This window comes from Triticum aestivum, chromosome 1B (genome assembly GCF_018294505.1).
Source record: "Triticum aestivum cultivar Chinese Spring chromosome 1B, IWGSC CS RefSeq v2.1, whole genome shotgun sequence".
Classification (NCBI taxonomy): domain Eukaryota; kingdom Viridiplantae; phylum Streptophyta; class Magnoliopsida; order Poales; family Poaceae; genus Triticum; species Triticum aestivum.
The window spans coordinates 133,642,575-133,661,744 of record NC_057795.1 but is presented as its reverse complement, the minus strand read 5'-3'; positions in this window follow the sequence as shown (position 1 = coordinate 133,661,744).

Sequence of the window (19,170 nt, the reverse complement as noted above, 5' to 3'; positions counted from 1 at the left end):
TCTAGGGTCGATCGGTCGGGGTGTCGTGTCGAGGGTCAAGGTGTCGAGGTGTCGTGTCGAGGGTCAAGGGGTCAAGGGGTCGATGATTTTACATCCCGACCACGACACCCCGACCCCCTAACCCCGACACCCCGACCCCTCGACCCTCGACCATGACACCCCTACCCCTCGACCCTCGACACGACACCCTCACACCCCGACGCATCGACCCCCGACATGACACCCCGAATTTTTTTATTATTTCATGATGATGATACACACTAATTTTTATTATGTTTATGTTGTACTAATTTCATTTACTCTTTCTCATTGCAGGTGTTGACATATGGTGGGCTTGGGTCGAGAGCCTGGGAGGGGTGTTGTTATTCCACCCCATAACCTTCAGAGGGTGCTGGTAGACAGCATGCACACCCCAAGCACCTTCGGCGGGCGCCTTTTCTTCGGCCGGAAGAGGAGGTCGGGGGAAGAAGAGAGGTAGAGGTGGACGGGCGTTGGCAGAGGTAGGAATGTTGTTCTGCCTTCCTCACCGCCACCACCCGCTAAGTGTTCGGACCACCAGAGTGTTCCGTCTTAGGTGGACCCATATGACCTGGATCCGTGTCGGACTCCGATCCACGAACCTCGGGATGACGAGCCTCTGGTCGCTGAGCCTCGGGTCCCAGTGTCTTCCTCCCAGGAGACTCGGGTCCCACAGTCTTCCTCCCAGGAGACTAGGGTCCCAGAGTCTTCATCCCACGTGACTCCAAAGACTAGCGACCATGATGATGATCTTGATGAGACCTTACCTGAGGATAGCTATAGCGAGAGCGAGCGGGTTGAGGAGGGCAAGAGGGTCTACCAGCGTGGTAGAACTGAGCTACCGTCTGTGCCGGCGACCCACGACCAGAGTTGGTTGATTTAGCCTAACAGGGAGAAGTAAGTTCATTAATTTACTCTTTTTAACCTTTTTTCCTTCATGTTTGTTCAAATTAATATCTAATGTGTTGGCCTTGTCATACTGCAAGGGCTGGGTACATGCAGATAAGGTTCGTAGGCCCAACCAGGTCCTTGGTACTCTAGTCCGACACCACTTCCCAGGCTGGGTCACGTTGCCCGGTGAGGGTGAGATTCGATAGCTAGCACTCACCTGGGAGCTGTACCAGGCTGCCCCGGCCCCACCGGGGGAGATGGTCGATGATGTCGTGTGTGAGACGGCGGCCGCCATTGTGAGACGGCGGTTTTGGGTAAGTTCTCCTTTACTGAATTAAAAATCAACAGTACCTAGTGATTGTACTAGTGATCGGCGTTGTCTTGTTTGATTGCAGATCTTCTACAGGTGTATTGAGGAACATGAGGCGGAGGCGGCTCTAGTTCTCTAAGCCGAGTGCAAGCGCCTACTTTAGAATACACGACACGAGGCTCGGGTCCAGGCTATTCGAGACTACTACGCCTCGACTAACATCAGGAGGCAGAAGAAGAAGTGCCGCCTCAAGTATCTGAGTAAGTAGAAGTACATGACGGTAATTACCTATTCTTAAGGCATTGTACCTGTTTCCTTGATTTGATTCATAGGCGTAGCGCTGGAATTTCTCTTTGTCTAACTTAGGTGCCCCCGAGATGGTGTGCGGATAAGATGGACTGTTGGGAGAGGTTGGTGAATGAGTGGTGCTCTCCCGAATGGCTAGCCACCCACAACAATGCCAGGGGCATGCGTGCCCAGATGCGAGGTCTGCCGCACCATCAAGGGAGCTCAACCTGTTTGAGTACGGGGATCACTGGGTATGTGGTCCGATTCGTGCAATTTCGTTTTTCATGCTAGCTTTAATTACTAATTTACCACTGTTCCTCTCTTTCAGGCAAAATTCAACAAGAAGGAGGTACCGCCGTTGTACGACCTCTATGCCATGGCCCATAGTACCCCGTTCAAGAAGGCCAAGGCATTCCCGGAGGACGACCTCAATCATCCAGAGAGCTTCACCAACATCTCCTACCACAACAACACTACAAAAAAAGACATATCCGTGACATTTTGGGCCGAACGAAAAAAATTTCTGTCATATATATGACACTTCTATGACGATAATTGTGACAAAACCCGGTATCATCATAGATATGGTGGGCTCCTACTTCTATGAAAAAAAATCATGACAGAAAATGGGCTTTTCGTCCTGAGCGGGCCGGAGACGCAGCTGCATGACATTCTTTGGGCCGTCCATGACGGAAAAAACCGTGGTAGAAGCGAGGGGAAGGAAAATTTTGGGGAGTTGCCGGTTACGGTGGGAGAATGATGCGCGTTTCTCTCGTACAAGTACGCGCGTGTGTGCGAGGCATTGGCTCTAACTGAACCTGAGCGAGGCATTGGGCTCTAACTGAACCCGAGCGATTGCACTGCAGGCTACGCGTTACTGAACCCGAGCGATCAATCTATGACTATTAACTGAACCCGATGGAGCTATTCCTTCGCTACTGCTGCTAACTGAAGCCGATCGATGGATGAATAGTGAGTGTTGCGGGGGGGGGAGGGGGGGTTGGATGAATAGTGAGCAGTGGTGTTGCCTCTGGATGAACATGAACCCGTGGTGTGGAGGGCTGGATGAACAGTATACGGTGGAGGGGTGACCGTGGAGGGGTGGTTGAACAGCACCCCGTGGTGTGGAGGGCTGGATGAACAGTAGACTGTGGAGGGCTGGATGAACAGTCGACGGTGGAGGGGTGGTTGAACAGTAGCCGGTGGAGTAGCGTGCGGTGGAGGCTGGATGAACAGGAGCCTGTGGAGGCTGGAGGAGGTCGACGGTAGCCTGTGGAGGCTGGAGGAGGTCGATGGTGGAGATGAACAGTATCCCGTGGAGTCCTGTTTTGCGGTACGCCACACCCCTCCCGACGAACAAGACCCCCGTTTCGACCGTAGCGCTCCAACACAAGTCCGTTTCGTCCATTTTGCGGTATGCCACTCCCCTCACGATCAACAGGAACCCCGTTTCGACCATAGGAGGTCTGTTTCCTCCGTTTTGCGGTACTCCACACCCCTCCCGATTAATAGGACCCCGTTCCGAACGTAGGAGGTCTGTTTCCTCCTTGTGATGTACGCCAGGTCTCGTTTCCATCTCCTGTTCCGTCCAAGCCCTCCCGATGATCACGACCACGCATTCCGTTCCGACCCAGCCGGTTGGCTCCCACGCGTTCCGTTGCCTCCCGATGAACATGACGCATTCCGTTGCCTCCCCATGAACAAGACGCATTCCGTTGCCTCCCCATGAACACGACGACGACGTTGTTTCTCCATACCGACCCAGCCATGTACGTATGCGCGAGTAGGCGTTCGAGACCCCGCCCGTATGTACACATACGTGGCCGTATTTTATTTCTTGCACCCTGGCCGCTGTACGTACGTGTACATGCTACGTGCGCGCTTCTACAACGATCAGTATGTACGTACACGTTCGCGACCAGAATGACAATGCTATGTACGCTTCCACGAGGTGGGTCCCAACTGTCAGGCACTTCCTTGCCTGCGAAGATGTAGCTGGTGGGTCCCAGCAGTCAGGGGGAAATGTTTTTTTTGTGAAATACTGGTGGCCCGTCCGGTGGGTCCCTACTATCAGGTGGAGGAATAATTATTTTGTGCATAATAAGGTGGCACTTCCTTGCGGCCGCCGTGGACCCAGCTGTCATCCTCTCCACGCACAGTACTCTTCCGATGGAAGTCAGTCGTTGACCACATTGACCATGCCGCGCAGAGAGCACCACGGCGGTGGACGATGGCGAGGCCTAGGAAGGGGACGACGTGGAGCCGGGGAAGACGCAGTAGTGGATGCCCACGCGAAGAGGAGTACGAGGGTGAGGCTGCCGTCGCCGCAGAATAACAGGGGGTGTGGGTGAGTAGAGGGATGGCCTGGCCAGCGGTGGGAGTAGTAGGGGCGGTGAGGCCTCCGCCGCATCGTAGCCGGCCACGGGAGGCAGGAGCACGAGGCACGGGCGGCGCTGGTTTGGGCGGCTGGAGCAAGAAGACCAGAGGTTGAAGAAGCACTACAACCATTGGATGGACATCGTACAGTCACTGGAGCTAGAATCGTGCATATTATTGACTAAGTTGACAAAGCCCTCCATCCTCGTCAACTTAGTAGGCCCACAAGTCAGCATGCCACTATACTGGGTCCCAGCTAACAGGCGAAGTATTCATTTTTTTGCGTAATAAGGAGGCACTTACTTGCGTGCGAAGATATAGCTGGTGGGTCCATGCTGTCAGCGGCGGTAACGTTTTTTTCGCGAAATACAGAGGCCCTTTCGGTGGGTCCCTGATGTCAAGTGGAGGAATCATTATTTTGCGCGTAATAAGGAGGCATTTCCTGGCGTGCGGTCGTGGACCCAGCTGTCGGCCTCTCCATGTACAGTCCACTTCAGATGCATGTCGGTCGTTGACCATGTTGACCAGGCCGCTCCGAGAGCACCAGGGCGGTGGACGACGGCGAGGCCTAGGAAAGGAATGACACGGAGGCAGGGAATACTCGGCAGTTTTTCCCATGCGGAGGGGAGTATGACTATACGAGGGTTTACTGGTTCGCCTGTCGTCACTAGAGAATAACAGCAGGTGTGGGTGAGTAGAGGGATAGCTAGGCCAGCGATGGGAGTAAGGTGGGGCAGTGAGGCCTGCGCGGCAACAGAGCCGGCAGCGGGGAGGAGGGAGCAGGCAGTCCCGCCGGTGCTTGTTTAAGCGACTGGAGCAGGAAAAGCAGAGATTGAAGAAGCACGACGGCCGTTGGATGGACATCCAACAGTCACTGCTTGTGCGTCAACTTTTTTCGGAAAGCCTCAAATCTGTGGAAAATGGCATACAGCCCATCTGCCATTATTTCTAATAATTTACAGCCCATTTGCTAATTCTTAAGGTTTTTTTTTGGAGCCCATATTCTTTTTGTTAGCATTACATCCCATATTGTGGCCACAGTTAAAAAATTATACGAAATTTTACATATTTCAGTGCGGTCCAAACTGTTTTTAATCCCGAAATTTCGACTCACATTCAAACTGATTTTAAAAATAAATGTATATCAATATAAAATCCAACAAATTCTCCACGCATAAAAATTAATGTAATTTAAAACCTCAAAATGAAAAAAGGATATTTGAAACTAATTGCCGGTTTGATGTGTTTTAAAAATGTACAGCTCATTTCTCATTTCTGGTAGGCCATTTTCTCAGCCAGCCGAATGAAGCTCTCCTCGTCTTGAAAGATTTGCAACCCAACAGGCCTGACAAAGTGACTTACTTGGCAAATCACAAAAAAACTGGGCTGTGGCCTTGGACCCAGCTGTCAGCCTCTCCACATACAGTACTCTTCCGATGGAAGTCGGTCGTTGACCATATTGACCAGGCCGAGCCGAGAGCACCAAGGCAGTGGACGACGGCAAGGCCTAGGAAGGGGACGACGCGGCAGTGGATGCCCACGCGGAGAGGAGTACGAGGGTTCACTGGTTCGGCTGCGGCGTGAGGTTGCTGTCGCTGCAGAATAACAGGGGGTGTGGGTGAGTAGAGGGATACCCTGGGCCAGCAGTGGGAGTAGTAGGGGGCGGTGAGGCCTCCGCGGCGTCACAGCCGACCACGAGATGTAGGAGCACGCGATAGGACCGGCGCTGCTTTGGGCGGCTGGAGCAAGAAGACCAGAGGTTGAAGAAGCACTATGGTCGTTGGATAGACATCGTACGGTCACCGGAGCTAGAATCGTGCATATTGACTAATTTGACAATGCCCTCCATCCTCGTCAACTTAGTAGGCCCACAAGTCAGCCACCCACAATGGTGGGTCCCAGCTAGCACGGGGTATTCATTTTTTGGTGCGTAATAAGGATGCATGTCGGTTGTTGACCACGTTGACTAGGCCGCGCCGAGAGCACCAGGGCGGTGGACGACGGCGAGGCCTAGGACGGGAACGACACGGAGACAGGGAAGACTCGGCAGTTGTTTCCCACGCGGAGGGGAGTACGACTGTACGAGGGTTTACTGGTTCGTCTGCCGTCGCCGGAGAATAATAGGAGGTGTGGGTGAGTAGAGGGATGGCTAGGCCAGCGATGTGAGTACGGTGGGGCGGTGAGGGCTACGCGGCAGCACAGCCGGCCGCGGGGAGGAGGGAGCAGGCAGTCCCACCGGCGTTTGTTTGAGCGGCTGGAGCAGGAAGAGCAGAGATTCAAGAAGCACGACGGCCGTTGGATGGACATCATACGGTCACTAGAGCTAGAATCGTTCATATTGACTAAGTTGATAAAGCCCTCCGTCCCCATCAACTTAGTATGCCCACAAGTCATCCTCCCACCATGGTGGGTCCCAGCTAGCAGGGGGAGTATTCGTTTTCCTGTGCGTAATAAGGAGGCACTTCCGGTGGGTCCGAGCTGACAGTAGGGGGAACATTTTTTTCACGAAATACTGTGGTCCGTCCAGTGGGTCCCAGCAATCAGGGGCAAACGTTTTTTCGCGAAATACGGTGGCCCGTCTGGTGGGTCCCAGTAGTCATGGGGGAAACGTTTTTTCCGCGAAATATTGGTGGCCCGTTCGGTGGGTCCCCGCTGTCAGGTGTAGGAATAATTATTTTGCGCGTAATAAGGAGGCACTTCCTTGGGACTTCCATGGACCCAACTATCAGCCTCTCCACATACAGTACTCTTCCGATGGAAGTCGGTCGTTGACCACATTGACCATGCCGTGTCGAGAGCACCACGGCGGTGGACGATGGTGAGGCCTAGGAAGGGGACGACGCGGAGCTGGGGAAGACGCGGCAGTGGATGCCCACGCGGAGAGGAGCACGAGGGTTCACTGGTTCGGCTGCAGTGTGAGGCTGCCGTTGTCGCAAAATAACAGGGGGAGTGGGTGAGTGGAGGGATGGCCTGGCCAAGTGGGAGTAGTATGGGGACGGTGAGGCCTCCGCGGCAGCACGGCCGGCCACGGGAGGCAGGAGCATGTGGCAAGACCGGCGATGCTTTGGTCGGCTGGGGCAAGAAGACCAGAGGTTGAAGAAGCACTACGGCCGTTGGATGGACATCGTTGACTATGCCACGCCGAGAGCACCAGGGTGGTGGACGACGACGAGGCCTACGAAGGGAACGACATGGAGCAGGGGAAGACACGATAGTGGCTGCCCATGCGGAGGAGAGTACGAGGATTGACTGGTTCGGCTGCTCTCGCCGGAAAATAACAGGAGGTGTGGGTGAGTAGAGGGATAGACAGGCCAGGGATGCGAGTATGATGGGGCCGTGAGGCATGCCCGGCAGCACTGCCGGCCACGGGAGGCGGGAGCAGGCGGTTCCGACGGTGCTGGTTTGGGCGGCTGGGGCAGGAAGATCGGAGACTGAAGAAGCACGATTGCCGTTAGATTGACATCTAGCGTTCTGATGCTGATAGAGTCGATTGTTGACTAAGTTTCTTTTTTGTGAAACCTTGTGTACGCATGAACTTGGTAGGCCCACAAGTCAGCCTCCAAATCTGTGGCAAACAACATAAAGCCCATCTGCTATTTTTTTATAATTTGCAGCCCATTTGTTAATTCTTAAGTAATTTATTACAGCCCATTTTCTGCCCAGGACCACGGTCAAAAAGTTCAACCTTATTTTGCATATTTCGGTGGAGTCCGAACTGTTGTAATCTCGAAATGATAAACATTTTTTAAGAACTTATTGATTTGCAAAAAAAATCGTTTTGTTTTTGTGAGCAAATAAGACGTGGGACAATTGAGTTGGTTTAAGGGAAAACCAGTAGTAAAAAAATTAGCGCTCGGTGGGAAAAAACAACAAAAATAAGGATGTAAATATGAAAAGGGAATTTCATGTTTTTTCAATATAATGATACGTGTATATGAACTAGTAAAACTATAGGTAGAGATTAGAAACCAGATGTAGGACATGCGTTTCAAGAGGAAAATAGAACTGGGCTGTGTGTTTGATTCAGTAAAAAAAACTGCCTGCGGATGTTGTAAGACAAAATATAACTAACGCTGGTGGGCCAGAGGCTAGTAGATACCTGCTGGATCTTTGTGCCCCGTTGTCGTCATGGGCTGGGCCTGTTAAAAACAAAACCAACCCTGGGCAGTCTGCAGCCCAGTTGAAACTTGCTCGACCTGAAAAAACAATATACGTGCTCAATAAACGAGAGAATTCTGCAAGTACAGACTGATAACTGGGATGCAGCATGGATATTGTTTTTTTATCATGATAATAAGTGCATGCACTAGTTTCAAAAAAATTGGAGAACTAGGAATTCGAACGGCGGGTGCTTATGGTACCCATCAAAAAAAATCAGGTGCCTGAAAATTCGTTTTGAAACAAATGATTCAGCTTTATATCCATGCCGACCCTCGGCATGATGGTTGGAAGCAAATGCAAGTTCATACCAAAAGATCGTTAACAACAATACCAACTTGCGGACGACAAGGTAATACAACTACCAATACCTAACTAACTTATAATGTTTTTACTCCTGGCCCTAGTGTTCGTCTAGTAGAAAATCTTGCAGAGGACCAGTTCCCGCTCCTTCTCTTGCTCCAGGTCCCTGAGGTGGTACTGATGCATCACCTAGTTGGTACTCTGCTGGTCAAAGTTCTTGTTGGTGTGCAGCACCAGAACCTTTTTGGCTGCCCGTCTGCCAACTGTTGACCATCACCGGCAAGGTATTGCCGGTCTTGTGCCACATCGCGTGCATGCCGCACTCCGACTGTATCTTGTGATGCGTCCACGTGCCCCTTTTGAACGCCCTGGAATTGTGCTGGAAGAATTGCTTCCTTAGGCCACTCAGTGTGATACCTGCAGTATTGTGGAATACAGGTTTTAGTGTACGTAGTTGGCATGTTCATAACATCTTTGGCATGTTGCAGTCACTTGTTTCACTTTTTATTAACTGTCAAATTGTAATTGCTTCACCAGGTCTGCGTCTAAAAAGAAAAATAGAGCTATAAACAAAGGAATATGTTTGTGCTAGTAGATGGCCGATCGGTGTCTTACCTAGAAGTTTCTCAGGTTGGGTGTAGCATATGATGTGCTCGCTGTCGATGGTTGGTATGAACAAATCGATGAGAGACTGAAATCTCATGCTGTCAGCACTCATTTTGGCCTCAAGGTGCTCGATCAGCTCCTGATCTGTGGGATCAAACTTGACGCCAGCCGGCAGCACCGGCCAATCCTTCTTCGACTTGCATCAGTAATTCTAGTTATATGGTACTCAATGTATGATCAATCGACTGTTTTAAGTGAATGATGAAAGATTTCGACCGATAAGTGGTACTCCAAATCTGAAGTCTAGAATACCCGAACACGCCGCCGGGATTCTTGTGTCACCTCACGTGCAGCGTGTTGTCATTTCAATTCATTGTGTGGACATGATGAATAATTTGACCGACGTATACTAGTACTGCTACTGTACTACTTACTAGTCGTATTTAGTGTCACAATTTATACATATGTTTAACTAACAAGTACGCACTTGAAGCCTAGCTGATATATATATATATGGCTTCTGCATAGCATCTCCAACATCATTATCAGTACATCCTACGCAGGTGAGTTAGGATGCACTTGATCCCAGGAAGGTATCTATCCTTCAAACCAGAGGAGTGCTTCAAACTAACAACAGTACATAATATCCAACAAAAGAGGGTCGTGCTATAGCAGCAGAATACATGGCTCAGTCTAAATATCAGCACAAATCAAGTTGTGCATATTTGCTGTTGGCATGAACCACATCGCCGCATCTCGGGTTTGCAAAATCTATCCATCGCCTGGAAGCTTGATGCCTTTCACACACTGAAGATTACCTGGCAACAAGCTGTGTCGACGAATCTCTGGATATGGTGATCCATGAAACCCATGGTATGATGTGTAAACACAGCCCCCCCTCACGAATGGAAGTTGCATAGTACATTAATCGTCGCTGGTGATATGATCGATGATTGGTTGGATGATCGCATAATTGAGCCCGAGGAACAAGGAGTGGTTGCCGAGGCTGTAAACCCGCCTCTAGTTGAATACGCCTGGCCCAACGGAGCTGGGATCTTTCTCGAACACGAAGCAGCTATAGCCATCAATGTCACGAACGCCCCACGCATTGTACTGCATGTGGTTTGATGTAATGGTTTGGTCAATTTGGTACGTGCGAATGAGCATCAAATGACCGCCGTCAGCTGAACAAGCGATAAACCACCACCCATCGGCTGGTATGATTCCAGGTCCTGGAATCATGAAGGCCAGCGCATTTTGCGTCTGCTGCAACAATTCAAATTAGAGACCAAAAGGACAAAAATAAACAATCATGTTCAGAGTATGTGTGGAATTAAGATTATTATACCAGTGACACATATCATAGACAGAGAATTGCAATGCCGTGGTCATAATCATACCCCAAGTTAAAAAAATAAGCCAATGGCTTTCATATTCTAGCAACATGTCATGGTTCAAACATCATGTAACAATGAGAGGAAAACAGCTATGACAGCGCCTACTCATATTCTACCATAGCACTTACTACTACTGTTCTCATATCAACTCTAAGCAATAACATGCGTTGTTATAAAAATCTTGTAAACGAGAGTAACATATCTCAATCATGATGTCATGCTCATAATATGTATTCTAACAATCATTAGATGCCAATTGTTCTGATATCAACTCTAACAATAACATGTGTGGTCATAAAAATCTAAGAAATGAGAGGAACATATAGCAATGATGTGGTTATAGACATGCTATGCATTCTAAATTTGTAACAAATGAACAGGCAGTCGTATTCATAAGGTAAAGATGACATGAGATAGAACAATTACATGACGATAGATTCCACCAGTATAGGCAGCCAATCTGTGCGTCGACCGCGTAAACGATGCCATCATGCACTATAGCATCAAACAGAAATGTTGCCTCAACAGGATTGATGATGAGCCATAACCATGTATGGCGACCGGATTCCAGATAGACTAATCCCATGTTGAATAAGGCAATGAGCTTGTAATCCATGTAGTCTTCTGATGGTGTGGGCACTTTGTAGATTACAACTTTCTGCAAACAGAGGTCGAGCCAAAAGCTTGACGCGTCTCGTGCGTAATAGGCAGGAGTGTCCGGCGGGCCGCGAGGCTCGATGTCGGCGGTATCCAACGATGGAAGGCTGATCTCTCGGTGGGTGTATATATCCACGAGACACCACGGACTACCTGTGTGGTGGATGAGGACGATCCAGTTGGCATTCATGCCCGCCCAGTAGTGGCCACGCATGAAGGATAGGTGGAGGGTAGTGGTAGCACGTCGAGGGGCACCACGGCAACCTCCGTAGGATCGTCAAGTCGGTGTCTAGGCCACCTGCGAGGATCGGGCATCAACAAGCAGGGTGTCTTGAAAAGAGCCGGCCGGTTGCAGACGAGTAGACAGTACAAAGACACCGAGCATGCGGCCAGTTGGACGGTGCTGAGTAGGTCCATACGACTATGGATCTGCTCCAAGAGAACATCAGGGAGGGAATTCCAATCGCGGCTCTGCGTGTTAGTCGGTTCTGCCATTGGGGTTTTCGTTGCCTACGAGCCAGCGGGGAAGTGGACTCGGACGGGCGAGCAAAGAAGCTTCTCCTTGTGTGGCCGAGTAGTGAGCGGGGGGATATGGTACACGCGAGCTACCAAGGAAGATGGCGCGGGCGGGCGAGCAGTGAGCGGGGGTAAATGGTGTGTGGCCGACGATGGGGAAGAGAGGAGGAAGAAGTAGAGAGGAGGAAGAAGAGTGTAAGACGGGGAAGAAAGTGCATTAAATCTCAATTCTACTAGTACTACTACCAGGATATAGGCACCGTCCTTCGAAGTGTAAATAGTTACACCGATGACATGTGGGTCTACCACAAGAGGGCCCATATGTCAGTTAATGGAGGACAGAGGTGCATAGGCATATTTTTGTAAGCGTGCTCTACTGGCAAACATGATGGCAGTACTGGGTAAGGCTGATTTAGTAACAACAACACGCTGGTTCAACTTATTAATTATGTGTCCCATCTCCTGCAGCTTGTATTGTCGCTCCACTGCGAAGACTAGTTGAATAGTTCTCTCTGACGGGGATGGGGAATAATGGATCTCGAGGACTTCCTTTCTACAGTATCCCTATGCCTCTACGCTCACTTCACTCATTTTGCTCTGTACCTAGTCAATTGTTGAAATATGTAGAAAGACAAATACTCCGTATTTGGGAACAGAGGGAGGCTTTTACACCTTATTATTTGGGAACAGAGGGAGTATCACCATATGGAGGGAACAGAGGAAGCTTGAAATATGAAAATGTAAATGGCAGGGAGTAAGCCCCATGCATGCATGCATACATGCAACATGCAACACTCACACGTACACATGGACGCACGCAACAATCACACACCCATGCGACACACAGCACACGACGCAACACACATAGCTCACGCTCAAGTGCTCAACCTACTCCCTACGTCTGTGAAAGACTGTACATTTAGAGATTTACAAATTGACCAGGGCGTAATTAACACCCAAAAGTAGCAGACTTATGTGTGCATGCGACCATTGAGATAAGAAGATTAAATGAAGGCCGTTGCATGTTGTAATTAAGGATAGACATGTAGCCTATACCTACAACACAAGTTGGTGCATTGGTCAATCAATATCGATTTAGATTAAAGGCTAAATGCATTGGAAGTGTAGATGTACATTATGTACCACACTCTTTGTTTTGTAGCCTATGTACACTCTTTGTTGGAAGACCGAGGGAGGACATGTGCATGCACTCACATACACAGCAAGGGCGGTTCGCGCGCAAGGGCTGGACTCGTGTCGCGCCTGCGTAAAGTTTTGTTTAACTGATTTCTTTGCTCTGCCAACTTACAGGTTGGACCCAGAAACCAGGTGACAATTTAACCAGTCAACAAAGTGCCATGTCGACTATGTGGCCGGTCAGTAGGGTGCAATACGGTGCTCTACGATGATCTAGTGATCGTATAATCGCTACAAAACTATATATAGTGATCGTAAAGAGCGTATTGTTACATACGTTGACCGCCAGTGTATTTTTCTCGTTTCAAATTAAGCCATATTAATCGGAAAGGACACAGTATGGACTAGTACTAGCACTAGTACTCCTTTGATGTGTCCCGTCAACTCGCCGAACAAGGGGAAGCTTGCTTACTACGCCTCTCCCTCGCCCACGCGCGCGGTGGTTTGCAGGACGAGGAGAGGGTTTTGACGACAGCGCCCTCTCCCTCTCCCTCGCCCTAGCCCTCGCCCTCGCGGTGGACGTGCAGCAGTTCAATTGGTGTAAGATTGCCAGAAGCATATTGTACTGTAGTATCATCATTGTTGGACCTTCCAAAGAGGCGAAGAGCCAAGTGCAAGGTTCACACGAGTACGAACTGTTGAACCTCCCGAAGAGGCAAAGAGCCAAGCGCATGGTTTTATAGGAGTTGTCGTACTAGTAGGAGTGTACTACAACTATAGCAAACGATGCTACTCTATGATGCCGCCACGTCACGTATATCCAAAGCTGTGCCACCTTTTTTTCTCAAAGAGCATGTTGGAGCCCATGCAACAACCACACAAGTTGCACGTACACATAACACATTTACTAGTAATAAATTCTAAAGTACAAATGCTAGTATGCCACACAAGTTCATCTCCAATTCATGTGATAAATTTGTGCACGACTAGTCTACATATATTCACAGCGCTACCGTTCACAATTGTCGTACTCCACTTACACGTTATAGATGGGCTACATGCATGTCCTCCTCCAGGTTCCAGTCCTAGGTGTTCTTCATGGATGGCACGATCCATAGCGGTGGGCAACGGGAATCATTGCCGCAACTTTCTAGTCCGGTTCCACACGATGGAGACTCATCCAAGCTGAAGCGGCATAAATCAGGGATAGCGTGTCCCAGCATGTCGTTCATCCGGCGGCGCGCAATGAAGACACAACCATGCTTCATGAACGGCAGGCCTTCCATGTCGTGCACGGAAGGTGGCATCCGCTTCACAATGGGGTAGCTATCCCCGATGAAAAGCGAGTACTCTCCAAGAGTGTTCCTCGGCACCCACGTAGCATCACGGGGGTCGAACTCGGCGCCGTTCATCTGGTACACGCGGCATCCCAGATCTGGACACATGGTGACGTACATAGTCAAGGTCCATGCATAATAATGTTGTGCTCAAATATGGCGGTCAGTAATACTGTGCAGCAAATAGTACTACTCCGGTATAGAGGAAGTAAAATAACCGGCTTATTATATATAGCCACTCTTGGCTACATGGATGAGATAGTAAGACATGGAAAAACAAAAATGGTGGCAGCTAGTGGGTTCAAGTCTTCAAGGGCCTAGCTAGCTATACGCGTCCTCCAAGGTAAAAAGTACTCCTACTAGTACTACTAAGTATACTACTAGTACAACAATGAAAGAGAAGGCGAGAGTGTTAAAAAATGGAATACCTGGGTAGATGGTGACGGTCCGATCGTGGTAGATTGTGTGACCATGTTGCACATCAGTGTTACCACGGGTAACGACTGCTAAGATAGTTGGTCCCAATATGCCAAAGTCAGCTACAAGGTTCCAGGTTAGACCGAATCGTGGATGCAAATGCACATCCAGGATTGGCGATCTTATTTTGATCGGGGGATGACTGGTCCCTACAAAATAATAAAGTACCGTTAGGGATGCAAATGATGGTTTGTGCATTCCGTTTGTAATCTCTCGTACCGTAGGATGGCAACCAGATGAAACAAGTCCCCTGGCTTGTCACCCCGAAGATGCGGCCAAGATGGCGCACGGCATCTTCGAACGTGTAGTGGTACAAATCTGTTGTCGCCAACATGCGCCAGCCTCTGCCGTTACTGCGTCTTGCATTGATGGCAATCCTTATGTCGAACACCGCGATGAGATAGTAATCGTCATAGCTGTGTCACTTTGTCGGCGGGTCCGCAATTTCTATCTTCTTCAATCTCATGTAGGCATCATCATACGTATTCAAGGCCAGCCAGTCCGAAAGGCCGATCCCAGTGGTGGAGAAGGGGTCCACCGGAACGGCCGCACTGCTGTGGATGTTGTGCAAAATGATGGTGGTATCCGTCCGGAGGTATGCAAGCCAATCTTCGTTGGCACCGACCGAGACCTATATATAATACGCTGGGCAGCGGAGAAATTACGGGATGGAAATGGAATAACTAAGTACTACATGATCAAACTCCATTACTGACCTGCTCATCGGACAAAATCCGACTACCTCTCAACGTCGACAACTCTAGCGGAGTCAACGTGCAACCATGGCCAGGGAGCGGTGGACTGTTTGAAGGATTGTCCCATAGAAGAACCTTCTCCTCGAGGACGCATGGAAGACCAACAAGCATGGCCTTTTCCCAAGCCTGTTTAAGCAGCGTCTTGAAAAAGTTGGTGCAGGAAGCACCGAGTCTTGCGGCGGTGAGGACGTCGGAGCGGCGTGCGATTTCTCCCAGAGGATCGTCGTCCAAGGTCTCCCAGCCCCGATGAGGAGGAGAACCGCCTGGCGAATCCATGGGAGCAGCGACGAACTGCCTTCTCTTCGGGGGGAGGGGAACTGGCGAGGAGGAGATAAGAGCGTAGTAACCGCAGGGCCTCGTCCCTTCCAACTGTAGATCGTTCCTCAGCGAAGGGGTGAGGCTATTATTTACTACTAGTACTAGCATTATGGAACGTTATGGGATTGCATTATACTGTAAATAATAGCACTAGTAAGAAATTTTTGGCACTAGGTAGTAGTTTTTGGCGTGGATTAAGAAATTTTGGGTATGTTTTTGCCATTTTTTGTACACGCCAACTAGTGTCAAAAAACGTCTTACATTATGTGACGGAGGAGTACGTACTCGTACTGTAGCAGTACTAGTACTACTTTTCTCAACTAGTAGTGCGATGTACTGTACTTCTAGTCTAGTCTAGTATAGTGCACCAGTTTTGAACTCTTGAATCTCAGGGCCAAGGAGCTACAGTTGGAAGTGGATCGGAGGGTACTACTGGTCTCTAGAACCATCGCTGTACTATCAATGCAGGGTAAGTACACCTGCGTAGTGGCCTAGTGGGTACTCTCGGTGCTATATTCAGCCGCTCCTCTCACGTAGGAGTAGCTGGCCTACTCAGCCGCTCCTCTCACGCACACACTAGCAGCTTGTTTATCAGCGACGGTTACTGCGGGGGCAGAACATTGAGTTATTTGATACAGCGAGACTAGGCTTTTTGCTTCCATTTGTGGAGGTGTAATGGATCTCGTCGAACTTTGTTAGTAGTTCCTTCTTTATGAATGAGATGAAGCAAAGCTTTTGCCTCCGTTTAAAAAAACACGTCAAGAGGAATTTGTTTTATAGTAGAGCCGATAATAGAGTGAAGTCCATGCATGCAACGCCACAAGCTACAGAGTAGTAGTAGAGCACTTTACGTACGGAGCCATATTGCACATTTCCCAATGCCCCGCCAGGCTTTTCCGGCTCCTCGGGCTTAATTGGGAGGCGCTAGTTTAAATATGCTACTAGCTTATGAGGAAGCTGCAAGCGAGGTGCGGCTAGGGCGAGCACGCGAGCCACGGGATGCTGGGAAGGAAAACCAGTTCATGTGGCTAGGCTGTCCAGTGCACCCAGATTGTGGGGCCGCACGTCCGTTCGACTTCAAAACTCAAACTACCCGTGTAAAATATGGCTCGTAGAGAAGTGTAGTAGTACTATTTAAAAAAAAGGCTGTCGTGCGTTCGGCCGGGATCGAGCCCACAAAACGAGGTATACACTCCCGCGACCACTAGTAGTACTCGTTGGAGTACAACGCAACCTAGAATCGCCTTTTGTCGCTAGTAGTGCGTACATTGTTCTTTACAAGAAACCACTAAAATGCTAAGAAACTACTACCACTTGCATACGTGACAGACTTAAGATAAGACTACCTTATCAACCATTGTACATGCTCTTACCAACAAAGATCCTCGAGTGACCTCCTACCTCTGGCCCGTCCACCTAGTCATCCTTGGCCATGGGACGCAGCTACCGCCGCCAGTAGAAGGCGAGGTCAAAACCGCCGGTGGTGCGGAGCCCATGTTGCGGCAGCCCGGATGACAACTGCGTCCGGCGCTCGCGGCCGCTAGCTAGCCAAGATAGCTCCGTCCAGCTGCTTTTCTGCAAGGTTTGCTAGCTAAATTGGCACGGTAGCATGGCAGCTTGCTTGCGCGCGCCGTGCTCAGGCCAGCGCGGCGGCTTTCTCGCTCGTGAGTCACGCTTGGGCCAGCCTGCCAACCCATGCGGAGGCCAGCGCGGCGTCCGTCCCATTCGGCGGAGCGGCAGCCAACTCGTTCATCACCGGCACCACCGACGAACACGCATCAGTACTGTTTGAAGTAATGTTTAGGAAAAATAATGATTTGCGGGGGAATAACAGGATATATAGAAGGTCAGATGTGGGTCCCTCGTGTCAACGGTCAAACAAAATGTGTTGGTTTAAGCTGCCTCGTCAGCACGGACATGTGGGCCAACCCTGTCATAAATGGGTTTAAACGAACCTAATCGGTAGGAGTACTAGGTAGTAGTTTTTGGCATGGATTAAGAATTTTTGGGTATGTTTTTGCTATTTTTTGTACAATAGATTCTTCCTAGGGCTGGTTGAAAGTGGTAGTTTTTTGTTAGATACTCTACATATTGTAAGTAGGAGTGAAAGTTAAGCTTTGGAAGCCAATAAGCAAGGCTAGTTACATAGTGCATATGTGTACATGATTGAAAGTAAATATCAACCATGAGTGACTTATATCTTGATGGAAAACTCGAAACTATGGAATACTTGGGAAAAATGCATGGTTGGAAATACTAGCAATGTTCATGTCTGTTGCAGCGAATCATAATTAGAATAATACTTATTCACAAACTAGGTACAAAACACTCTAATTTTGATATACATATGTTTCAATTAGAATATATTCCTTGGGCTGCTTTGGTGAGGTCAGGGAGGGATGTGGTTGGTTTTAAGATACTAATTATGGGTTTTTCTGCAAATTGGTAGACAAGTGGGATGTTGGTGAGAAAAGGTAACAACTTACCTCACAATCGTTAGATGTAGATCTAATGGTCAGAAACGACGGATGGCAGACACAACAGCATCACCAACTTAGTCTTGTGTGGGAGTACTAGCATGATCCGTGCATTGCACGGAACATCAAGATGCATTTTTTTATAAAACACTTGTTGTGATTGTCCCTTGCGGGAGTAATCCCATGTGTAAAAACTAATGATATCTCGAGAAATATGAGATAAGGTGAAGAGGAGTGGGGTGTGGTGGTGGTTGGTTGTCGGACTGAGTGGAAGCATGGGGATTGACAACGCCAGCAGCGGCCACCAGGCCAGTTTGTTCCAAAGGCTTCCTTTCTTAATTGCTCAACAATGAGGTTTGTTGGAGAGAGGGGTGAACGAGGGAAGGCCTTGTCTGCAAATGTGGAGAGGGGTGCGGGTATCTTTTAGTTTAATTTCCATCCGTCGGATATAGATCGGACGGTCTATATTGCAAGATGGCACATGTACCATCATCACCACCTCTGTTTTTTATAAGAGAAGAAATATAAGTATGGAGATTCAAACGTATTATCGATACTCGCTTACGTAAACTAGCATCTACATTCTATTCAACGCCTCGGCATGTGGGGCCTTAGCACAATGACTTCTCGACTGTGTAAAACAAAGATTTTCCCATTGCCGACAAGAAGAGGGTGATGGCGGCGCGCTTTTTGGCTTGCTCTAGTCCTATTAGTCATACTAGGTGGTCTAAGCACGTGTAGATTTATTCTTTTTCACGTCTCGTGTTCGCCGTACTGCCACGACTGTTGATGAATATACGGTAAGTTATTCACGAGGAAACCCTTGATGAGCGTGTTTGCGAGAGAGAGAGAGAGACGGTGTGTGTGTCTGATATGTTAGACACTGAGGCAATGATAACAGATTATTATTGTCTATGTGTGTGGAGGATAGAGAGATACATGTACATGGGTCTTTGTGTTGTGTAACGTGGAGACACATATACATAATTAGAGAGTGAGTGTGTGAGATACACATGCGGACATGGGGATATATGAGGATCTAGATAAATGGGTGTTTGTGCGTGTTTGTGTGTGTTTTTGCACGCGTTTGTGTGTGAGAGGGAGAGAGTGTACGTGGAGTAGAGAGACCACTAATGATGTAAACCTAGT